General features: G+C 41.0%; 1 long non-coding RNA gene across 1 annotated transcript in view; it reads right to left on the bottom strand.

Moving 5' to 3' along the window:
• Positions 1–3990: 3990 nt before the first annotated feature.
• The window catches only part of LOC109382698 (uncharacterized), a 187259-nt gene continuing 168692 nt past the window's right edge, over positions 3991–22557 (bottom strand). Inside the window, exons 4-5 of the long non-coding RNA XR_002123968.1 lie at positions 7140–7227; positions 3991–4666 (exon numbers count right to left, since the gene is read on the bottom strand). This is a non-coding gene — a long non-coding RNA (uncharacterized LOC109382698). The remainder of the gene's footprint in view (positions 4667–7139; positions 7228–22557) is intronic.

Genomic DNA, 22557 nt, shown 5'->3' with positions numbered 1-22557 from the left:
ATACAAGGACACTGGACTTCTGAAGGGAGGACCAGGAAAGAACAATGGGAGGGCCGTGAGGTGCTGGAGACAACTTTGGCACATATGGTGCAATTAAAGGGGAAAGAGAATGAAGTCTAGAAAGTGGAATCTGAGCCCTAATGTGATCACTAAATAACTCTGTGACTTTGGGTAAGGCACATTACATTATCTCAGCCTTAGATTATCTCAGCCTTAGATTTCTGACCTAAACTCTTATCAGGATTAGATTTACAGAAGTCCTCATCTCCCAGCCTGTGGGCCACACTGGACCTACACTCTGTTTCTTGCTGGCACATGTGCTTAGTAGCTGTGTAGTTCTGACACAGATGCCACCACGTCTCACTGTCTTACATCCTGGCCTCTTCACCCACTTCACCTACCTACTTCCTGGGCCATTTGAGTTCAAGGCCCCCATGGAAACCCACTCCTTCTTATCCTATGAGATGCAGATACTGTGTTGTTATATGGCTTTGATATAAATGTCATTTGGGTCAACAATCAGCCTCAGGATCTCTGCTGTTTCTACAAGTCTTTTTGTCTGCACCAAATGAATTTTATTCTAAATAAAATACCAAAGACCAATTCCAAGCTATCCACAGTTAAAATTACTAGTTTTCACTTTCAAGGAGCATCTAGTATATGTTTTAAATACAGAATCCATGAACACTAACCTTGCACATTATATCCCATCCTGTTCAACTTTTAATTAACATTTATTTGCAGAAAAATAAAAATTACTTTCCCTCATCTACTTATGGGTATTATATAAACCACTTAAATAGAGTATTCTCTAGTGCCATCTAGGGGATTTCAGACCAAAAAAAAAAAAATCGTCAGCTCAGCTGAAAAAGAAAAACAAGCACTGAGAAATCAGCTGTGACTCGCAAAGTAATTTCTTATACATATCCGATAGTGTTTGGGCAATCTTTTATTTTACAGTTTGGATAGCTGAGCAAGGTCACACATGGTGCTGCACCTGGGGAATGCATAAATGAGTAAAATGTCTGACATTACGCCCATGCTTGGTAGCCTAATACTTCACAAACATAACCTTGAGAGAAAAAAAAAATTGTCCCCATTTACATCAATCCTTTTTCTAAAACCAAATCAAGCAGGATTGGCTAATATTTCTTAACTGTGCTTTCTGGATACCTGGTGCCTACATATTAATCATGTACATGTAAGAATTCCAGCAAGTGCCCTCGGAAGCTAAAAAAAAATTGACTGACACTTTGCAAGGTGTTTGCCTCCAGCCCCAGCCTCTAGCACAATGCCCAGCAGACAGAAGACAAACCCTGAAGTATTCATTTTACTGAGCTGAGCTCAGTAGCCTCTGGATGTTTCTGTTTGATGACGTGTGAGGGCCACCTTTTCTACTGAACTATATGTGACTCAATTGCAGTAGTCTGTGTTCACCTAAATAAGCACATTTCTGGAAAGGTTTACTTGTGTGATGACTTCATGGTGGGCACAATTCCCATAGGTTGCTGCATTTAATCTTTCCCCCAAAGCCTGTGATTCCTATAAATATGGAATTCCCGTTTTACAAATAAGAAAACTGAGGCATAAACAGATTATGCTCCAGCCTCCAACAGTGTACTTCTCCACTAAAGAGAAATTTCAAATGGAGCATTTAAATATGGCTATTATATAAATATCTTACAAACTATTGGGTCATTGGGAAAGTCATGACACATTTTTGCATTGAAAAACATAGAAAAATAAGTCATGACTTTCCCAATGACCCACTATTTCCACCAAGGAGAACAATGCACATAAGACTGAACCCCATGAAATTCCCGATATCCCACCATGTGGGACCTACAAAAAGAGCACTTACATGTGATTCAACACAACATGTTCCCAAATTCAAAGCCACGTCCCTTTAAGACAGATAAAAGGAAAAAGTAGCTTTCATGATGTATGTTACGTTTACCTTGAGTTTGTCATGGCCTCTTCGCAACTACAGACATCAAATAATTAAACTGGATTGCCACCAGTGATACAACTTCCTCATGTATAATTATGTGCTTATCAAGGCCAAGGTTCCTAAACATCACTTGGAGAAGTATAGCTTTTATTTATCCCACAAGTATTTTGTGACAGTAGGCATACTAGCAAGGCAGTTCCAGCGCCATTTGTTCAGAGCCACTTTGTTCATGACCGGCTTGAATAAATATTCTTTCTCAATTGGTTCATTTGGCTAGAAGAAGTCTCCATGCCAGAGTGAATACAGGAGGTTGATGGGTGGTCAGGGATAGGTGATGGGTGGGTAGATATTTTAGAATGTACCTAACAATGAGTCACAGCACCCTATTATTTTACAAGAATAAAAAGCAACCATAATGTAAACTTCAGTGGACCTTGCAAAGGCCATGGACCTGAAAGTGAAGATGATTGAGGCTTACTGGTTCTCACTACAATAACGCTAATGACTTCTCAGTATGTAGTCAAAGTCTACTTGGTTTCAACAAAGATTTTATAATTTACTTACATTTTTGTCACAAAATATGTTCTCTCCATTCCTGCCTTTCTTATATAACAAAGGCAAACAAAATTCATGCATGAAGATATATATATATATATCCAGATATGTACACATTTTAAGAAAGGAAAAAACTGTATTAAAATTTAAATACTCAATATATACCACTAACAAAAGATGACTACAGGGCCGGCCAAGTAGCACATTGGTTAAGGGCTGGCTTGGGACGCCAGAGGACCCCGGTTCGGATCCCACATATGAGGGCCAGTGACACTGCCCTCTACAGCTAAGATGCTGAACAACAACTCAACCTGGATGGAGCTGGGCTGCCGTAAGTCGCTGGCGACGGCGTAGGCTGCAGCCCCTGCTGCAGTGGGTTGCCATGGGCTACCATATGTAGCCAGCAGCCAGCGTGAGTGGCCAACAGCCACAGTGAGCGGCCGTCCAGAAGCCGGTGATTGATCTGCCTCACCTGGGAAGAGCGCAATGATAGTACCAACTTGGGCCAGTGAAGCGACGTCCTCCACAACTAGACTGAAGAACAAAAAGGACAGCACCTTGTCTGTTCCCCTTCCCCCAATTCCTCAGCGCTGTTCCCATCCCCCAATTCCCCAATAAAAATCTTTAAAAAAAAAAAAAGATGACTACAAGTCATGTTTAACCTCTGCAATTCAAGAGGTGCTCAAAGTGGTTACCATCAGTGTAATTTTAATACAGTTTTTTCCCTTCTTAAAATGTGTATACATGTTTTCGGCACCTTCTGTGTGTGTGTGTGTGTGTGTGTGTGTGTGTGTGTGTGTATGTACACATACTCACACACATGCACACACACACACACACACACACACACACATATAGTGACCAAACAATACAGTGAATGTTTAAGTAAAAAAAAAAAAAAGTATTACCGTGAAAGTCACATTGCCATTAATCCCCCTTAAAATACTCCCCCTAGCTTCAAACACACTTATCTCATCGTTCTTGCCACTTTCTGACTTAAAAGTCCTCTTTCATGAGCGTCTTTAGTTGCACTGTCATGGCTGCCTCAATGTCCTAAATCATTTTGACTTTGGGGAAGAGCCAGAAGTCGCAGGGCACCAAATCCAGTGAATAATGTGGATGAGGACACACTGTAATGTATTTAGTTGACAGAAATTGCCATATACCAGAAGCGATATGTGACACAGAGTGTTGTCATGATGGAGGATGATTTACAGCACACTTTAAAATATACCTTCCCTCAACCGCAGCTCACACCCAACTGACACCAAACAAGCTGAAACTTGTCACACATTGTTACTAGGTTTTACATGCTGCTTCCCACGTTGATCCTTGCCTTTGTGTTGCATGGCACTCAGCAGCAGCATTCACCATATTTTGTGATCACACCTCGTATATATATAGACTGATATGTGGACAGATGCTGTGTCACACAAGTAGGAGAATGAAAGGTGTGGGGAAAGAATTGAAGAAACACTGGCATGAATGATGATATTATTTGATATTATTCAAAAATATCAAATAAAATTATAATTATTTTTATTATTTTACAATGCTGGACTAGTCATTTAACTATGACCCTGCAGTGAGACAGCCCTGTGTGGAGCCCCAGGAATTATTCAGCTCATGCTAATATGGTGTACAATAAGAAAGAATAGTAACACAAAATGTTTTGTGTTGAATTAACGTGCTCCGACTCCTCTACAGCCTTGGGAGTTGCTGCATAATTTGGTCTCTGATTTTTATTACTAGCTCTGCACAGCATTCTGACAATCCGTGTCTCCAATGCTTCAATATACCCCTTGCCTCAATTACTCCTCACCCCAAAATCTCCTCCAAACAAGAGGAGGGTTGTAGGACCCAAATGGACAGTCAAATAACAATTGAGATTAGAGTTTTAGCAGATATCCACCCAACAGAAACTACCCACGTTTAACAGTGTAGCTCAACATGTCGACAATTTACCAAGATGTTCACTCAGCCTCAAATTCCCAGAATTCCCTCTTCACCAGTGTTGAAATCCAGACATTCAGCAATTGAAGGCCCCACGATTTTCTTGATCATCTTATTCTTATTCTACGTATGTTCTCTTCGTTGATTTCTTGGTTGAGTGTTACTTTTTTCGTCCATTTTCTGTTGAGATGGCCTGAAAAAGAGGTACTGAAAAAAAAAATGGAAGAACTCATTTTCATGCTTCACAATACCTTATATCATTTGATTCTCATAATCTGTATCAGTATTTTTGAAAATCAACTGACTTCACCAAGCCCCAATTTTACCAGCCTGTATAATGAGGTACATTGCAGCATTCCTTTTTCCAGTATGGTTTCCTATGTCACACTGGAGAGCTTGAAAGCCACATTAACTACTCCTAACCATGAAAGACTTATTACATTTTAGGCATTTAGTTTAGTTTACATTATCATGTTACATGGTTTTAACATAATATATCCAGTAGTGACATCTGAAAAGTACACTGGCACTGGAATTAAAATAACTAGTTTGGTTCAACTTCTAGATGATCTACCACAGCTAGTTTCTGACCCTGCAAGCCTAAATAAGTAGCTTACCTTCTCTGACCTTATTTATTATTTCATCAATAAATGGACTATAAAGCAATTATGTTAACAAAGGTAGGATAGTGACTGAAACAAACACATTAACACCTCAGTGACTTAACACAACGCAAGGTTATCCCTTGTTTATGTAACTATTTGGTATGGGTGTTTAGCCTTCAGCCTTCCACACCCTGATTCAAGGACTCAGGTTCCTCCTGTCTTGTGGCTCTGTCATCTGTCACTACCTGTAAAGGGCCAGAAAGTGAGTATGTTGGACTCTACAGACTGTAGATGATAACTACGCAACTCTGACATGGTAGCACAAAAGCAACCACTGAAAATACGTTAACAAACTCATGTGGTTGAGTTTCCATAAAACTTCATACATAAAAACAGGTGGCAAGCGAGATTCGATGCACTAGCCATAGTTTTCTGACCGCTGCTCTAGATTATTGAAGTCCTCTTCTGGGTTCTTTGCAACCAACTGGTTAACAAGGGGAAAATCAGTGTGGGAGGAATGAGCAGTCTTCAATGAGCCAGACTTAAAATTAGCATATATCACTTATGCGCATTCCACTGGCCAGAGCATGGGCATACCTGACTCCAAGGAAGCCTGAGAAATATCTTGTTTGCCCAGGAGGAAAAGAAAATAGGGTGCTATGAACTCATAATATTCCCTGCCAAAAACTCTTTTTTCAATGGTTGCCGAAAGGGTCATATGAGATAATGAATATGCAGAACTACTTTGTAAATTATAATCTTCTATGCAAATGTAGAGTGCTATTTTTATTATAATTACTATATATAATGTCTCTATGAATACCTTACCACCAGGGAGTGGTAGCCCCCCTTAGACAGAAGAGTGCATATGGATATAAAAAGCACTTAAAATTTTTAGATCAAGCAGACTCTGCAAATTATTCTTTATAAGCCAGGGCAATCAGGACCCTTTCCTCCAACTTGGGTACCTTGAAATGCCCTAAAATTTCTTCTTCCTCCATGGTAGTGACAGGGTTGGTATGCAGAGGCAAGTACTGAAACTCTTTTCAGGTTATCTCAATAGTCAGATTATCTGCTGTTAAATTGAAGTTTATTTATGATACCCTTGAATGCCAGAAACAATGAGTTGGAAATATAAAAATGCAGCTATCCATAGTATTAATTAATTAACTAGGAACCCATGCTTAATATTCTCCAAGAGTAAAGGGCTGTGCTGGGGAGATAGGACACATCAGAAAGCATATAAGCCAAGATAAAAACAATTTTCAATGTGATCCCTTCAATCAGATTTTGAAGGTCTCACTTCTAAACCATTTAATGTTTGAGATCGGGTCATGGTATTTTTTTCAACAGCCTTTTCACAGAGTTGCATCAGCAGCACAATTATCCCACTAATTTTAAAAAGGGTTCTCTTCTGTTTGTGTCTTTTAAATGATGGAATTAAACATGGAGAAAATGAAAATGTAAAAGATTAGAATTAATTATATCAAAAAGGGAATAAAGCAGGGATGGTTCATTTACTTATTTAACACTTAGCAAAGTAACAAATCGAAAGGACTTCCTATGAGGCAACTAGCTGTCTAACATTTATGATTTCAAATAAAGCAAATGAATCAGACATTTCATGGGGTTGGTGAAGACCTCACAGAATGTGGGTAGTGGGCAGTACAGGGGCAGACTGCTGTGTTGGCTGGTGGGGATGATGGTGATTTGCTGGGAGTTGTGACCTGGCTGGGTATCTATGTCTCCATGTTATATACAATCTCTTCATTGCTAAAGAGGTGGCACTCAGTGGATAGGGTATCATAAGGCTGAGTTTGGTCAAACCAGTCCCAGGCAACCCTATACCCCTGTGCCCTCATTCACTCTCCAGAGTGTCCCCAGTTTGGACAATCCATTATATGAACTTGCTGTCAATAGATATGTGTTTATGGTTTGATGAGCAGAACTTGGGAAGATGGCACTCATGCCATCTCTTAACAGCCACACCCAAGAGACTCATAGCAGCAACATGCACAAAGAACCGAGCATCGAGAAAGTAGTAAGATCCATGAGTCCATAATTGAAGTACTTACTGGTTGTAGCCATTTCTCTCCCTGATGTGTGGCAGGAAAACTCCTCAGCAACAAGAAAATGGCCAATCAGCACTGAGATGTGAGCTGCCTGAAAGAAGAGGTAAATGGTTGTTTGAGAATCTTCATGAGCTTTAGTCACCATTGCTAAAACCCTGGACTTCAGCGCCCAAAATAACTTGTCCAAATGTATAAAACTCCAGTGTTCCTCATCTTAATGAGTAAAACTAACGTCTCTAACTATTTATCAATTCAATTCTTTTCTTATATTTGCCTAGGGTGAATTTGGGGGTATTTGTTAATTGTCTCACGATTGATTCTGAACTTGATTGATCATAATGATAAAATCTCATATGACAAGGAGCTTAGTTAACATTCATTCCTACATGCTTCCAGATATAATACCCAGAAAGAAGCAATAGCTTACCTAAAAGCATTAGCTGGCTGGAGGCCTACAAGAGCTCTGCCCCAGGTCCTAACTCCTCACCTGGTATTCCTACATCCTATAGCCAAGTCTTCACAAACACCAGCTGTAGTTACCTCCTGCTTGTCTCCAGTTCATGTATTTGTTTGGTAGCACTAATACTGGAGAGATATTCCTCTCTCCAGAAAATTTAGGAAAGAGGAAATGAGTTTAGCATTCAACTGGAGAAATGACTGCCCACCTAAGCCCTTCTTTCTAATGTTAGGGATAAGTAGAAAACCCTTGGTTCCCCCTGAAGCAGTATCAGCCAAGAGCAAATGATATGCTTCCCTTTCTCTTCAACTTTCTCAGAACCTGTCCTGTACCATGATTGGCCAGAAAAATCCTCTCTAACCTCCAAGTAAGTGTCTTTCCATTTGTTCAATGTTGTATCTACCCATGTAGCTGTTCTATGTATATTTGTAAATTCATAAGTTAATGACCAATGATTAGATTCACCAAGATAACACACAGCCAAACTGTTAAGAGTCTGTTGGGTAATAAACAGCCATGTGTCCCCTGACTGCCAGGACTCCTATTGAGTGGAGAAACCACGAGGGTGCCTGGAAGGAACAAGAATTGCCTTAGCAATAGAGCCACACTAAGCTAAGTAGGAAAGAGGTTTGCAGGAAAGTCACTGACGCTACAAAAAGAAGAGCGTCCTTCCTGGATGAGAATATTAGCATTGCAGAGGAATCACATAGCAAAAAGATACAAGAGGTAAATTGTTTATTGGGGAGGACAACAGCAGTTGGGGTATATAAGAGTGAAGATGGATGCTGATGGCTGCAGGTAACACATATTAACTCAAGTTATGCTAAATAATGTGATCCTGTATTTTCTGATATAACTGGTAGTCCAGGCAAGTAGGTTTCTGGGTTGGGTGATTCAGGGACTCAAAATGTCATCATGGGTCCATGTTCCATTCAACCCTTCTCTATGCAGAATCCTCAGTATCCATATGACCTCTGAATGGCAGCACAATGACAAAAGCAAGTGTCACAGCCAGATAATAACTCCCACAGGAGGAAGAGAAACTATTGCTCCCAATGGCTCTCTCTATATATTTTATTTATGTATGTGTTGTTCATTTATTTTTGAAGAATGCATGCTCTTTATTACTATTAATGAGGCTTGTAATCCCCCGACTATAGTTTTCTCCCTAAACCTGAGCAAACATAATTCTTAGAGTCAGAACCCACAGTTCTTCTTTACCAGCAATGAAACTTTTCCAAGAGGCTCTCAGAACATCTTTTTCCCTCACATCTCATTGTTGGATTCCATGTCTTTTCCTAACACGTTACTCACGAGGCAAATGGAAATCCCCTTGCTACCCTTATAAGAGTGTAGCTTACGCTGAGGAATATGGCTACATGGGAAAAAGTGAACACCTAAAAAAAAGAAGTTATACTAGGGAGGGTGGAGAAGAGGGTACTGAGGCATGGACAACCATTAGTACTCTAGAGTAAGAGCACCAGTGATTAATTAGCCTCGTAGGTTAGCTCTGCAACATATGAAGATTATAGTAACCCTAAGAGAAATAGCTTTCATGGACATAGTACTTCACAGTTTATAAACTCTTCCAAATCTCTGATGCAGATAAATACCGTTATATTATACCATCTTTCCAGATAAGAAAAGTAGGTTCAACTAACTGATGTACAGAGTTATATAGTTAGAAAATGACCATCGCATGTGGGGAGTAAAACAGTTAGTGAAAATTTGTCTGGTTCCCTGAAATAAAAATTCCAAGTCACAGAGTTTCAGGGGAAAAAAAAAATCTAAGCAAATCTCTAGTACTCTACGAAGCCATAAGTTAAATGCATTTCGTTTATCATAATCACATTGCTTTTGATACATCATTTATTCATTCATTTATTCAATAGCTTATAATGTGCAAGACAAATTGCCAAGTACTCAGGATTAAAAAGATGAAAATATATTGCACCTATGGCTGCACGCCTGAGTTCACAACACACCACACAAGATTAAAAGGTAAGCATGGACCATATTTACTAATTGTAAGATGTCATTATTGGAAAACGTGTAAATGACATTGAGAGAGGGAAGGGGAGAAAACAGAAATACAAAATTAGATGCACACATTTCACTGTAAAACACATGTACATTTCAGAACTGTTCTAACCTGGAGGAAAAAACTATCAGAAGAGGAGAGGCCAGCCAAGCACAGCACAAGGGTTACAGCAACACGCACACACTTGCCTTATGCGGGCACCAAGTGAGGGAGCGATTCGCTCTCCAAGGAAGACATGGGGATGATGTGATGGAGGAGGTAACATTTTAAAAGGAGCACTGAAAAACAAGTTGGAGCTTTATACATAGAGGAGAATCCAGGAAGAAAAAACAACATAAAAAGACATGGGGCAGGAAGCAAGAGTAAATAATCATTTCACTGTGCCTTGAGGGCAGAGTCTTCTTCATGGAGAGAGAGAGAGAGAGAGAGAGAGAGAGAGAGAGAGAGAGAGAGAGAGAGAGAGAGAGAAAGGTGGGTAAACATACTATGTTGTGCTCTCCCACATGAAATGTTCAGCTTCTCAATTATTTATTGAACTATTGGAACTAAGCTCCTCAGGATGCGAGTCCCAGGCCCACCACTAATTGGCCTGATCATGTCAATATCTTTTCTGAGCCTCCTCTTTGTCCTCGAAAGCAGAAGAGTACCCACACCTAATTCTTGGGTGGAGCTCTCAGGATTTAACGTTATGCTGCCCATGAGGCAGAGCTCAATCCTTGGCATTTGCAAGCATCTGATAAGTGGTAGCAGGAAAAGAAAAGTGAGAAATGGGCTCCTTTCCTCAGTCTTGACATTGAAGAAAGTCTTTTCTCAGGCGCCAGACAGACAAGGTGGGACAGACAGAGCGACTGTCACCCCAAATGTAGAGACAGTCCAGTGTACCCCATTTCTACAACCACTCCTGGACAAAAAGCAGGGGTGAGTCTGGGGAAGAGCCGGGTGGAGACGACAGAGGCAGAGGCAGAGAATGATATGCTGCACTACCAGGTCATTCCCGGAGGCATGGGGACAGCAAGAGACTCCCCCCTGAAGTGTGAGGTGATTTCAAAATAAGAAAACTGGCATTCACTTCTCATTTAAAGATGTCTGCAAGTGGCAGGCTTACAAAGGAATCCCCTCGGTGGGGTGTGGGGACCAGATGGAACTGTGCCTTCTCACAAAAGGACTCCATCCCATTTCCTGCACCATGGAGCCACTGAAGGGCTGTGTATGTTTCTGGGCCCCGAATGGAGAGGCACCGAGGCTAGTGGAGGCATCTGCTGGCTCACTGCTCTGGACAGCACAGTCCAGAAGGCAGTCCCTCAGGAGTGGCAGAGCCAGAAGTCAAGCCGAATGCTAACGCGGCATGGGTGGGGATGTAAGGGGTGGGGATGGGGGGCATGTGTGTGTCACATAATCCAAGGCCCCGGTCCAGCTGTGAGTCCCAACATTGAACCAGCCCGGATAGAGAGGGCGAACACCTCCGGTCCCTTGCCAGCTCCCGCCCTTGCTGCCACCAGCCTTGAACAGCACTCACAGTAGAGACCAGCCCAGTGATGACGTGGATGGAAAGCAGTAGCCAGTCGAAACCCAGGAAAGGAAACACACAGGCAAACGTTCTTCCCCCTAACCTGGTAGCCATCCTGGGGAGCAGGAGGAGAGGCAGGGGGAGAGGACACTCTTGCTTCTCGCTGAATATCAACCCCAAGGACACTACGCTTTAAACCAGTAAAACTTTGTAGCCCAGGATTATGTTTTCTGATATGTCTTTGTCTGTTCGGGCTGCTATAACAGACTACCATAAACTGGGTGGCTTATAAACTACAGAAATGTATTTCTCACAGTTCCAGAAGCCGGAAAGTCCAAGACCAAGGCATCAGCAGATCTGGTGTCTGGTAAACTTCGGCTTCCTGGCTTGTAGAAGGCTGTCTTCTTGCTGTGTCCTCACCTGGGGGGGGGAGCAGAGAGTGAGCAGGCTAGCTCTCATCTCTTCTTATAAGGGCACTAATCCCATTCCTGAGGGCTCCACCTTCATGATCTGCTCACCTTCCAAAGGCCTCACCTCCAAATACCACCATATTGCAGATTAGGATTGCAACATATGAATTTTGGGGTGACTAACAGTCTATGGAATGAAAAGGGGCAATGAAACGATTGATGAGCTACGGTGAGTGAGTTCAACCACAGAAACCCCAAGTCCTCTGCACTCTAATTGTTCTCAGTAGTTGAGAAAATCAGAGTAGTAACAGCTAATATTTGTTGAACCCTTGATTTCCCCGGGTATTACGTTAAGCGTTTACACGGATTGCCAAATTTAATACTCCTGAGTAGATAGGTACTACTGTTATTTATATTTCATAGACAAGAAAACTGAAGTAACAATTCTGTGTTCTTGCTATATGTGTTAAGAGTTAAAGGAGGAGTAACAAGCTATGTTACCCTGTTGCTTGAGAGAGCAGCCAGTGCCACCACAATGAGAGATGAGTCCTAACGCCACCTACTTAATACCCCATGAAACACTAACCAGTAAAAACATGTGTTTCCCATGTTTTCAGCCATCTAAATCAGATGAGAACAGCAGTGCTCCCAGGTGAACTTGGGACGGGGGTGTGGTCAGTGCCTGTCTTGGTGGAAGGCCTTCCTCTCCCTAAGATGCTACCCTGGATCCCAGCTTCTAGGCTTATGGTTATGTAACCTAACAACTACAGAAGCTGGGTGACTTAACTTCCCTGTGCCACCATTTCCTATGTGCATAGAGGACTAACAATGCCAACATTTCAGTATGGTGATAATGACCGGGGACAAGTTGTGCAGAACACTTAACGTAAGATTGGGCACAAAGTAGGTTGTTATTTTCACTTCCTCATAACCTCACTCTCCCAGCTAATTTCCCTTTCTGGTACATAAAAGCTGAGGCAAAAATTTCAGTGTTTTCCCCTCCTAGGGCATTTTGCTAGCAGCATCTTGAAAATCAGAGCACCTTTAAAGACACCAAGTGGTCCATTTCTAATAGAAAGATATAAAATTCCCTTCCACGATGAGTTATTATTGTAATTAAGACAGTCTATGGGTCAAATCCCTTTCCTAAAGCAAAGAAAACAGCATTTTACCTTTCTAATACCATCCTATTTCTTTTCACACAGAATGTGAGGTTGTCAATAAACAAAGGCAACATACATGCGTATTGTGAGATCAGTAAAAAAAAGGCACAGAAAACTGGAGATCAGGAAAGGAAATGGAACCCCCTTGCTCTTCAAAAGATTATCCAGAGCTTTGGGCCTAAACATCAGACCTGGATCTGAGTGTCTCATCAGCTACTGTAAAAGTATTTTTATTGTTTCTGGGAATTTATACTTCCTATATTTCACATACATTTTTTTTTATTTGTCCCTCCCAGAAATTCAATGAGGAAGGCAGCACACCTCGCATTTTACAGATAAGGAAACAGGCCTTGGAGAGCAAAACCATCAGGCCCAGGTGTCTTACATCTTTGTTCGACGTTCTTCTATTGTATCACAGCCCCCTACCTCCCAGTACGGGATAGAATTTTGAAGCGCAAAAGAACTTTAGAGGTTATCCAGCCCAGTTTTTCAGAGAGTTGTTTTAAATAATGCATGCACATCAATACTCGCATCAACAGTATTAAATTTAATAAAATAATATTGAAATGTATTATGACCAGTGGCACATGCTTGATAACACACCTGACCCTTTTCCTGCAGTTTTCATGACACAAAAGCAACTGGAAGGTCAAATTACGTATTAGGGCCTGACCCAGGTCCCTTTGGGTTTGCTCATTTCAGGCATCAAGGGTCTAACAAGATTCACATTATTGTCACTGATGAGTCATGAATTAGGCAATTTTTTAAAACTCTCCATGGTTAAATAATGCTTAGCAACATCATCTTCCAGAAGCACTTCTCTTCTAGTCATGATTAGCTTTTTCTAATGATTCTGCTCAGCTAGGGTTTTTTAGTGTTTTTTAATTGCGTGTTTTATGATATTTTAATTTTATGTTTATTCATTATTAATCACCTTTATTATATTTTAATTGTTGATGCTGCATCCGAAGCACGAAGAGGGAACACTTCACAAATATGAATATTAATTTATACGCCCTAAAATAATAATTAGGACTTTAATAAAATTACTCCCCTTAATAGGTCTCTATGGAAAGCAATTCCCCCACCCTTTAATGAACTAGTGAGATATGAGGTGAATATCATTAAGTACTGTGCTCACATCTAACCAAAAAATGTTAAGCAACAATAGCAAACCTTCAAAATATTTACCTAAAGGCAAGTTGCTGATTCTTTCTAAAAAGCAGTCTAACAATCTAAGAGCTGCATACAGAGAATAAAATCTAAACCTATCTGCTCTCATTCTGACATCTGTCAGAAGGATGAAAGGATGAACATTTGGCACCGCCCATCTCACTGTGGACTCCCAAACCACTTTGTACTTGACTTGCTCTGTATCAGGAAAGGGTTACGTGTCAGCACAGAACTCCATAAAGCATCCTGAGTTTCAGGGCCATTCAAGGTTCACACCTGAAAGTAAGACTACTCACCATTGGTGATGGTGTCTTGCATCCAAGGACGTCTGTCCTAGGGCTCTACAAACATCAAGTAAGCCTCACGGGTTCTCAACACAAGGACAGGACTGCTGTTCGGGTTCTATAAATGGGGGGAGTTGAAGCTACTTGTGTAATGCTTCCCATGTGGAGAGCCACATAGAGAAAAAAGGAGGCCACAAGGAGACTTAGCATACATGGCCCTTTATTAAATACACAATGGCTTTGCCATTGAGTTCTCCTACTTCTACATTATGAACACAGGAAGGAAGTTATGTGTGTTCTTTTGAATGAATATATCTTTTTGTGTTGCTGTCAAGGTTAACTTTTAATCCTTGATGTAACTTTCTTGTAACTTGACAGTTTTAATGATCTGCTTCCATGTTGTTATAACCATCAGCATTTCCTCCTTTGGACAGACGATGCTACAGCCATTATGGAATTGGCCTAATATTCTTATGGCATCATCTTAAAATGGTGTTATCATAATGGTTTCCTGGGCATATCTGTTACTATAGGGGTCCAATGTGTTCCTGTAAATCTTTTAATTTTCTGAAAGCAGAAACTGTAAAAATCCTTCAATAGAAAAGAAGTACAAATGTCAATGAATCTTCCCATGTACGTGGGAGTTTTTTCATTTATTTTGTTTCATTCTGTTTTAATTAACCATTAAAACAATCTCTTTCACATTCGAGTAATCTTTTGGGGTCTCTGAGAACAAACCAATTCACTTGAATCAAATCACTGCCATCATTCTATTTCCAGACCAAAGTTTATTGGAGCACAACTATTAAAAGCGGCCTGTCAGAAAAAGGAAAAGCAGCTCCCATGAACTCTCAATAATAAATGGTATGTCTTGTACCGACCCCCAACTCCAATACACACACACACGCATCCACACTCATCTGTTACAGTGTAGATGCAGCCCCTGACATTTTTAGGAAAGCATTTGTAACTGAGGGTGAGAATGAGTCCCTCTCATTCTCTAAGTGACCCATTAAAATATCATCCTAAAACTTTCTAAAGTCTGGTCCCCATGATGTCATGAAACTCAGCCAAGAGAAGAACCATAGAAACATGACATGTTGACACTAGAAGAAAAAACCTCTCAGATCCCTTAGCAACCAGTTCTCAAGTTACTAGTCAAGAATCAAAGACTAACAAGGATTCCATGAGTCCAAAGGTGATTTTAGCACTATAGCAACCTAAGGAACAAATGTGGCTACAGCAGAACCACCTCAAAGAGCAGGGGGTAAACATAGGATGCAAAACCCAAGCAAGGAGGCAGCAGGGAGTGACAGTTCTAAAACATATAGGTTTGGTTTGGTTTATTTTTTCTTTCTATATGTGAATCATGAACTCAGAATGGTTGATCAAAATTTCTTTACAAGTAACAGAAATAGACAGGGACGACAGCAACATATAGCATGAATTCTGAGAATGAAACTATAAATTCAACACAATTTAAGAGAGGTAAAATATGGAAAAGATGACTTAGAGACAAAATGATTTGGAGTAAATAAGCAAGTAAATCAAAATGAATCTTATGTAATAAAAAGGTACTAGCTTATCTGAAGGATGAGCCAAGGAGAAGGGATGGAGAAGAAGCCCCTTAGAACTTAAGAAAACATAGTCAGAGAGCCTGTGCTGGTAGAATAGAGGGGTCCTGGCCCATGACCTTGAGTCTTCCAATCCCTGTGTATCTCTCTTATGAAGAAGATACCCTACACTATCTTACTTAGCCCACTGCCATTAAACATTTATGTCCTAAAACGAACTCCCTTTGTTCTAGTGCTGTGCTCACCAGGCAACCTTCTAATTTTAAATTCACTTCAGAATAGATTTGCCAGCAGTCTAGTCTAGTTATATTGGTGGTTAAATTTAGCTTAGTAAATTACTCAAATTAGCATACCAGTTGATACTTCCTCTAGTTTTGAGTTTGCTTATGTAAGTAGATTTATCTGAATCTAGTTTATAGAAACAATTTGGAAAATAATAAAGTACATCTGAATAGTTTAAGCCTGAAATTGCCTAAGGATCATTTGTTCCCCATGCTGTACCTCTCCCTTAGCTCCCATGGTCTGTCCGCCTCCACCATATCTTGATTCCCACTATCCACCTAGTCCCCTCCAGTTCAGAGGTTTTAGATCTCCAGTATACAATTATGATCAAGACCCCTTACATCAGGGCCCCATTCAGGGTGGTCCCTCACCCTGCTTTGGTCCAATAAGAAGACTAGATCAGGTAAAGGTGGACTCAACCTTTAGGCAAGCGGTAGTGAAGGTAATGAATTAGAATGAAATCCTGATGTCTTGCCATTTTGTTGCTTTTTCTTCACCACCTCACCCCCAGACTTAGCCAAACTACTTTCCGTCAGTCCTAGAGAAATCTCCTGACCTTAGCCTCTACGAAGACCCACAGGCAGCCTTCTTGTTATTCTTAACTGGAAAGAGCGCCTGGGAATTTGTATCTTATCGGGGATCAGAAACCAAAGGTGTGGGTGACAATGTATAATGTTTTCATTAACTACCCACAATCCCCTTGGATCATGTCATCTTGTGTAGAGTCATGGACCTTGACAGTTGGAAAGGACCTGAGGGATCATCTAATATGACCCATCTATTATGATCCCATTTATATAGCAAGACTCCTCCGAAGTCACACATAGAAGAAATGAGGCTTAGAACTATTGTGACCCCAAAATCCAGATTTTTTTTTCACTCCACCAGGCCTTGTCTTCCTGTCGTTCATCAGCAGCACACAAAAGATTTGTACTTAAAGGGATTGTGATAAATGAATGTTCAGAATATAACCACCTCAACAAACCTCCCAGTATTAGATCCCTATCTCTTATTTCAGTTGAAATTGTGTGGGGAAAGGAAGTATTCAAACAACTCGAATTTGCAGCAAGTCCTCCTAGCATTGCTCATCTGCCACCCATGAAGGACATCCTGCCTGAGAATGAAGCCAACACAGAGGACGGTGAGCCAGAGCTGCAGACAGCATCCTGACAGTGTCTTTGGGACATCTGGAAACAGGAAAGGCTAAAACTACGCCCGCCTTGACACCTGACCATTTCATTTATATAAGTTGAAGGAAAAAAATCTCATTTTTACTTAGTTTGGGCTATGCATATTTCACTTGAAACCAGAGAAAAAGCCTAATACAATGTTGGAGTTTTTATACTGCTTGGGGGCAGGTTATGAGGTCCTGGAGTGACATCTGCAGAGTAAAGTATAAAAAGTGGGCTGAGTATTCAGGAAGCATTGAGCTGGAATTATTATTTGGAAAGGAAACAAGTGTCCTCTCTATGACCCAGTTTTCTCATCCATAAAATGGAGATAGTACCTCGCTCCCAGGGCTATTGTGAGGACTGAATTAGTATCTAAATGTAAATTGATGAGATCAGTGACTGGTACTCTAACAACTATATAGTCATGTGTATTTTATATTAGACTTTAACTAAAAATGGAAGATAAAATATAATTTATGGCAGACTTCATTTGGGCTACACACTCATAGAGACCTCATTACTCCTGGCCCAGCACACAGGAAACTGGGGGAGTCCCAGAGAGTGGGGTTTGATAAAAGGGCTCCCTTCCTCAGCTCTGAGAGTCACATATAGATTCCAGCATTTACCCCGCTAGGTGAGTGCCTCATTAATTTGTATGTGTGTTTGTATGTACATTTTAGCTTCGCTTTTCACATTCAAGAGGAATCAAGATATTTTCTGCTGGGGCAGCCGTACGAGTAACACTGCCAATTCAATTCTTCAGTCCATGGTCCAAAAAGATGGTGACCTGTCTCTCTCATAATTTCTAGCACAGTGATCTTGCCAAGCTTTTAGTTGTTGAGAAATTTCCTTGCTCATCTCGTTTCCAGGCACAGCGCAAGTCAGAAAAACTGAGTAGCAAACTTTCCTCCTTAAACACTCACTGATGGCAATGAATACACTTCTATCATTCTTTTGACTCTGCCTCTTCCGTGGTTGTCATGTGAATAAAATTTGCAATTAATTATCGACATGAATAATATATGACTGTGAGCCCAAGAAATAAGTCAAAGGTTCTAAAGAGTTTTATCCCCAGTCTCATACACGGGGTTCTTGCAAACACACATTCCATTTAAGCATGTCAGCACATTTGGGGATAGAAACTTTTTGGTGCTGACTCTCTTGCAGCTGGCTCATTAGAGAGCAGCTCATGCAATCAATAAGTTACTGTCCGAGAGACTAGGAGTTTCTTATCTCTGCCTTTGCATGCTCAAGTGTCTCAGAAACTACATTCCTCTCTCTCTCCCCCATCTCCTCCACCTTCCTCTCCTCCCCTCTTCCTCTCCCTCTCCCTCTCCTATTACAGTACAATAATTGGCAGGAACAGAGTGGAGTTTTGCTCATGTGTAATGCTTTTCAAGCCGAGAATGAGTCCTTTGGTCACCACATTGCTTGTCCCTCTCACCACCAGCTAAAGGTTCTCATTTAAGTGAGAGGCATTTTTAATAATAAGGTGAAGCTTTGCAGCAATTTCAACATTTTGGGTAGGATGTCTGCTATCATAAAACATGAAAAATGACCAGTTATGGATACAGTTCAAAGTTCACAGGGGAAATCGATTAGGCTAAAACAATGGACGTTATTTTTAACAACATTTGTGCAGAGTTAAAATAGTGATTCTCACTTTCTTTTCTTTCTTTTTTCTTTTTTTTAATTTTGGCATGATTTCTGGGTATCCCATTTTTTTTCCTTTTTTTTTTTCTTCAATTCATGATTGAGGAAGCCAGTGTGGCAGATAGCATGCTTAGACTAACCTGCCTGCCCAGCTGAATCAAATGGACTCTTAGTGAATTACTAGCAATCCTGTAGAGATGCATGAATTATTTTGGTTAATATCCATCACATTCCAATCCACACTCCTGCTAGTCTGTGTGGCATGAGGGCAGAGTGCCAACAAAGGCACAGCTCTTCTGCTGTTTTCAATAACAGTCAGGCAGAGCTCAACCTGCAGTGGCAGAGACCTAGGTTTCACTTCCCACCAGACCGGGCACTAGCTCTGGGGACTTTAGCAAATCATTTCAATTCTGTGCTACTCATTTCTCACCTACAAAATGGACTTAATAATGTTAGCTTTTCAGAGCTCTTGGGAGAATTTTATGTCAAGTAGGATAACAAGTAGGAGCCTAAGAAATCATAGTTATTGGTAAAACCCTCAGAGAAAGCAAAAATTAAGAAACAGAAGTACTCAAGAAGAAATGTAAAATATGAATATCATCAAAGTAACAAAGCAACCATAGTACTACTATTATTAGTGTTAAACAATCTCATTAGTAGGGTTGAAATGTGGCATCAATAGATAGTTCTATGTGGTATTATAATCAGGATTGTGTAAAAATGACTCCAGGGGTTTTCTCTGAATTGTCTGAACAATGAGCTAGCTAGCACTGGGGCTCAGTCTATCTCCCAGCAGGAAGAGCCTCCCCATAATTCAGCTGCCCATGGGACTCGGGGATTCCTCCCCCAGCAGGAGGGCCTACAATGACCCCCAAACCTCTAGCTTCCCCAGACAACCCATAGACAGCAGCACCCAAATCCAGAGCATCTGGGTTCCAAGGAGTATATTTGTCTTCTCCCTCCACAACCCACCCACTTGACAAAGCTACTTTCCCGTGTTAGATTCTCTGTCTTGGTCTGTTTGGGCTGCTATAACAAAATACCGCAGATGTGGTAGGTTATAAACAATAACAATTTCTTTCTCACAGTTCTGAAGACTGGATGTCTAAAATCAAGGCAGCAGCAGAGCCAGGTTTTGGAGCGATCCATCTCCCTGGTACATATATGTCTCCACATAGTGGAAGAGGTGAAGGATCTCTGGGGGGCCACTTTTAAATAGCACTAATTTCATTTATTAGGGCTCAGCCATCATTACCTAAGCACCCCTTCCCCCCATCCCCCCCAGGTCTCACCTCCCCATACCATCACTTTAAGGGTTAGGATTTCAACATGAATTTTAGGAGGATATAAACATTCATACCATAGCACCCCATAAAAATGCATAGTAATCGGGAACACGTTTCCTGCCTTGAAATGTATCCTCACAATTTGTTCAGCAGAGTGCTTGTCCAAAGATTGCCTCTCCTCAGGGATAAGGGGAGATTTCAGGACTGTGTATTTTCTTTTCTTGCTAACCTTTGTTTTATAAATGTCCCAAATGCTTCTTAACCATGCCTTGTGATCGTATGGAATTTTTCTGGAGTCCATTGCGTGACTATCTAAAGCTCCAGAATTTTTTCGTTTTCAATCACCCCTAAAGATCCATCCATACGTAATCCCATCATCTATCCATAAATGGGCACAGGTTTTGTTCATAGAGCACTCTTCTAACCACAGGAGGGCAAATGAATTAAACACCATCCCTGCCCTCAAAGCGTTTGGTGTTTGCCATTATTACACTGTTATTCTCTATCTTTGGTGGAAAGGAGAGAAAATACAGAACAGTAGAACAAAACACAAATTTATCCTCAATGGTCTCTATGTCATCCACTGATTGAGAATAAATTAAGAATCAGGCATTCTACCAGCCACTTTAGAGATAGTGTTTTTCAAAATGCTCAGACTAACCCCCTGATAAGAGGAGTGAGCTTCAGAGAGGTTAAATAACTTGCCTGAGGTCACACAGCTCATGAGTGATGAATAAGAGTTTTGAACTTGGCTCTGCTCTCATAATAATATGTTATCCTGCTTCCTAAGCAACCTGAATAGCTAAAGGGAAATTCAAACCAGATGAATTGGGCTGGACTCACCACCAGCGCACTTAGTCGATTTTTCTCCAGTCACTAAAAGAGTGCCCCAAGGGCCTGAGCGTCTGCATGTGTCTCTGTAAAGGACTCATTTATTTCCAAGGAGTGACTTAGTCATTAAGGAAGAAAACAAGCAGAGGAGAACTAGACACACAAATCACTTTCCAAAGTATCCTTGTCCGCTCATCAGCACTCTTATACAACAAGGCTCATATTTAAAACCCTGTCATATGCAAAATGCTGAGTTTTTATACACTGAACATAGAAGAATAAAGGCAGAGTTTCTGAAGTTATAGCAAAGTCTAAAAAACATGCAAATGAAACAAGCTGATATTTTTTTGAGTTTTGCTTGAAACTGTTTTCATAGCCTCAAATACTTACTGTTTTCAGTGGCCTCTGACAGCTTTTATAAAAAAGCAAAGAAATAATAAGAAAGTGAGTAAACACTACAAATCACTTGAATGCGCTTTATAAATTCCATTCATACTGCCATCAAGAGTAAAGATATTGACCCAAAGGAAGGGAAAAATGGAACTCACATTTGTTCACAACCAACTGTGTGCTGGGGACTGTTTGGGAATATAATACCATTTAATCTTCAGAGAGTGCACACTTGTACTTATTTTTGGCTTTCCATCATCTGATTCCCCTTCTTATGTTTAAGTAACTCTTTCCCAATGAGTCTTGTTGGGAGGGTGAGCCCGCCTCTTGCATTGGAAGCTGTAACCCTTGCCACTGAAGTCAAGAATGTGCTCCAGCTGTGGGGCTGCCAGGTGGCTCAGTTGGTTAGAGCGCATGCTCTTAAAACAAGGTTGCCGGTTCAACTCCCGCATGGGATGGTGAGCTACGCCCTGCGCAACTAGATTGAAAATAGCGACTGGACTTGGAGCTGAGCTGCGCTCTCCACAACGAAGTTTGAAGGACAACAACTTGACTTGGAGCTGGTGGGTCCTGGAAAAAACACATTGTTCCCCGAAAAAACATATTGTTCCCCAATAAAGTTTTAAAAAAAACTGTGCTCCATGCAGGCAACCAGTTGTACCCGGCCCCAGAGCTTGAACAAGGAAGCGTGAGAAACGGAGATTCCAATACCCTCCACGACAGTGCCCCTTCCAGACCAGGCTTGTGACTCTTTCGCTGCTGTCCTCTCTGCACCACCTTCATGCCTGGTTTCCCATCACTGTAGGTGACTTTAATAGATCCCATGTCTGCTGAAATCAGCCAGAACTGGTTTCTGTTGCTTGCAACTCAGAACCCTGACTGATTCATCTCACAACAATCTACCCTTTGGCATGAGTATTAGCATCCTTGTTATATAACTAAGGAAACTGAGGGTATTCAGGCGTGTTCCCAAGGTCACAAAGCTTGTAAGGGACAGTGCATAAGTGACTGAATTATGGATGGTAGATTGTCACTGCGTGGTTTTTTTTGTTTTTTGGAGGTTTTTGTGGTTTGCAAATGCTTTATTTCTTTTCTTTTTTTTTAAATTTTTTTTTAAAGATTTTTATTGGGGAATTGGGGGGATGGGAACAGCGCTGGGGAATTGGGGGAAGGGAAACAGACAAGTTGCTGTCCTTTT

The sequence above is a fragment of the Hipposideros armiger genome, unplaced genomic scaffold, assembly GCF_001890085.2.
Source record: "Hipposideros armiger isolate ML-2016 unplaced genomic scaffold, ASM189008v1 scaffold_68, whole genome shotgun sequence".
In the NCBI taxonomy this organism is placed as follows: Eukaryota; Metazoa; Chordata; class Mammalia; order Chiroptera; family Hipposideridae; genus Hipposideros; species Hipposideros armiger.
Note: the sequence above shows the minus strand (reverse complement) of the source record. Positions and strands in the feature narration are given on the sequence as shown.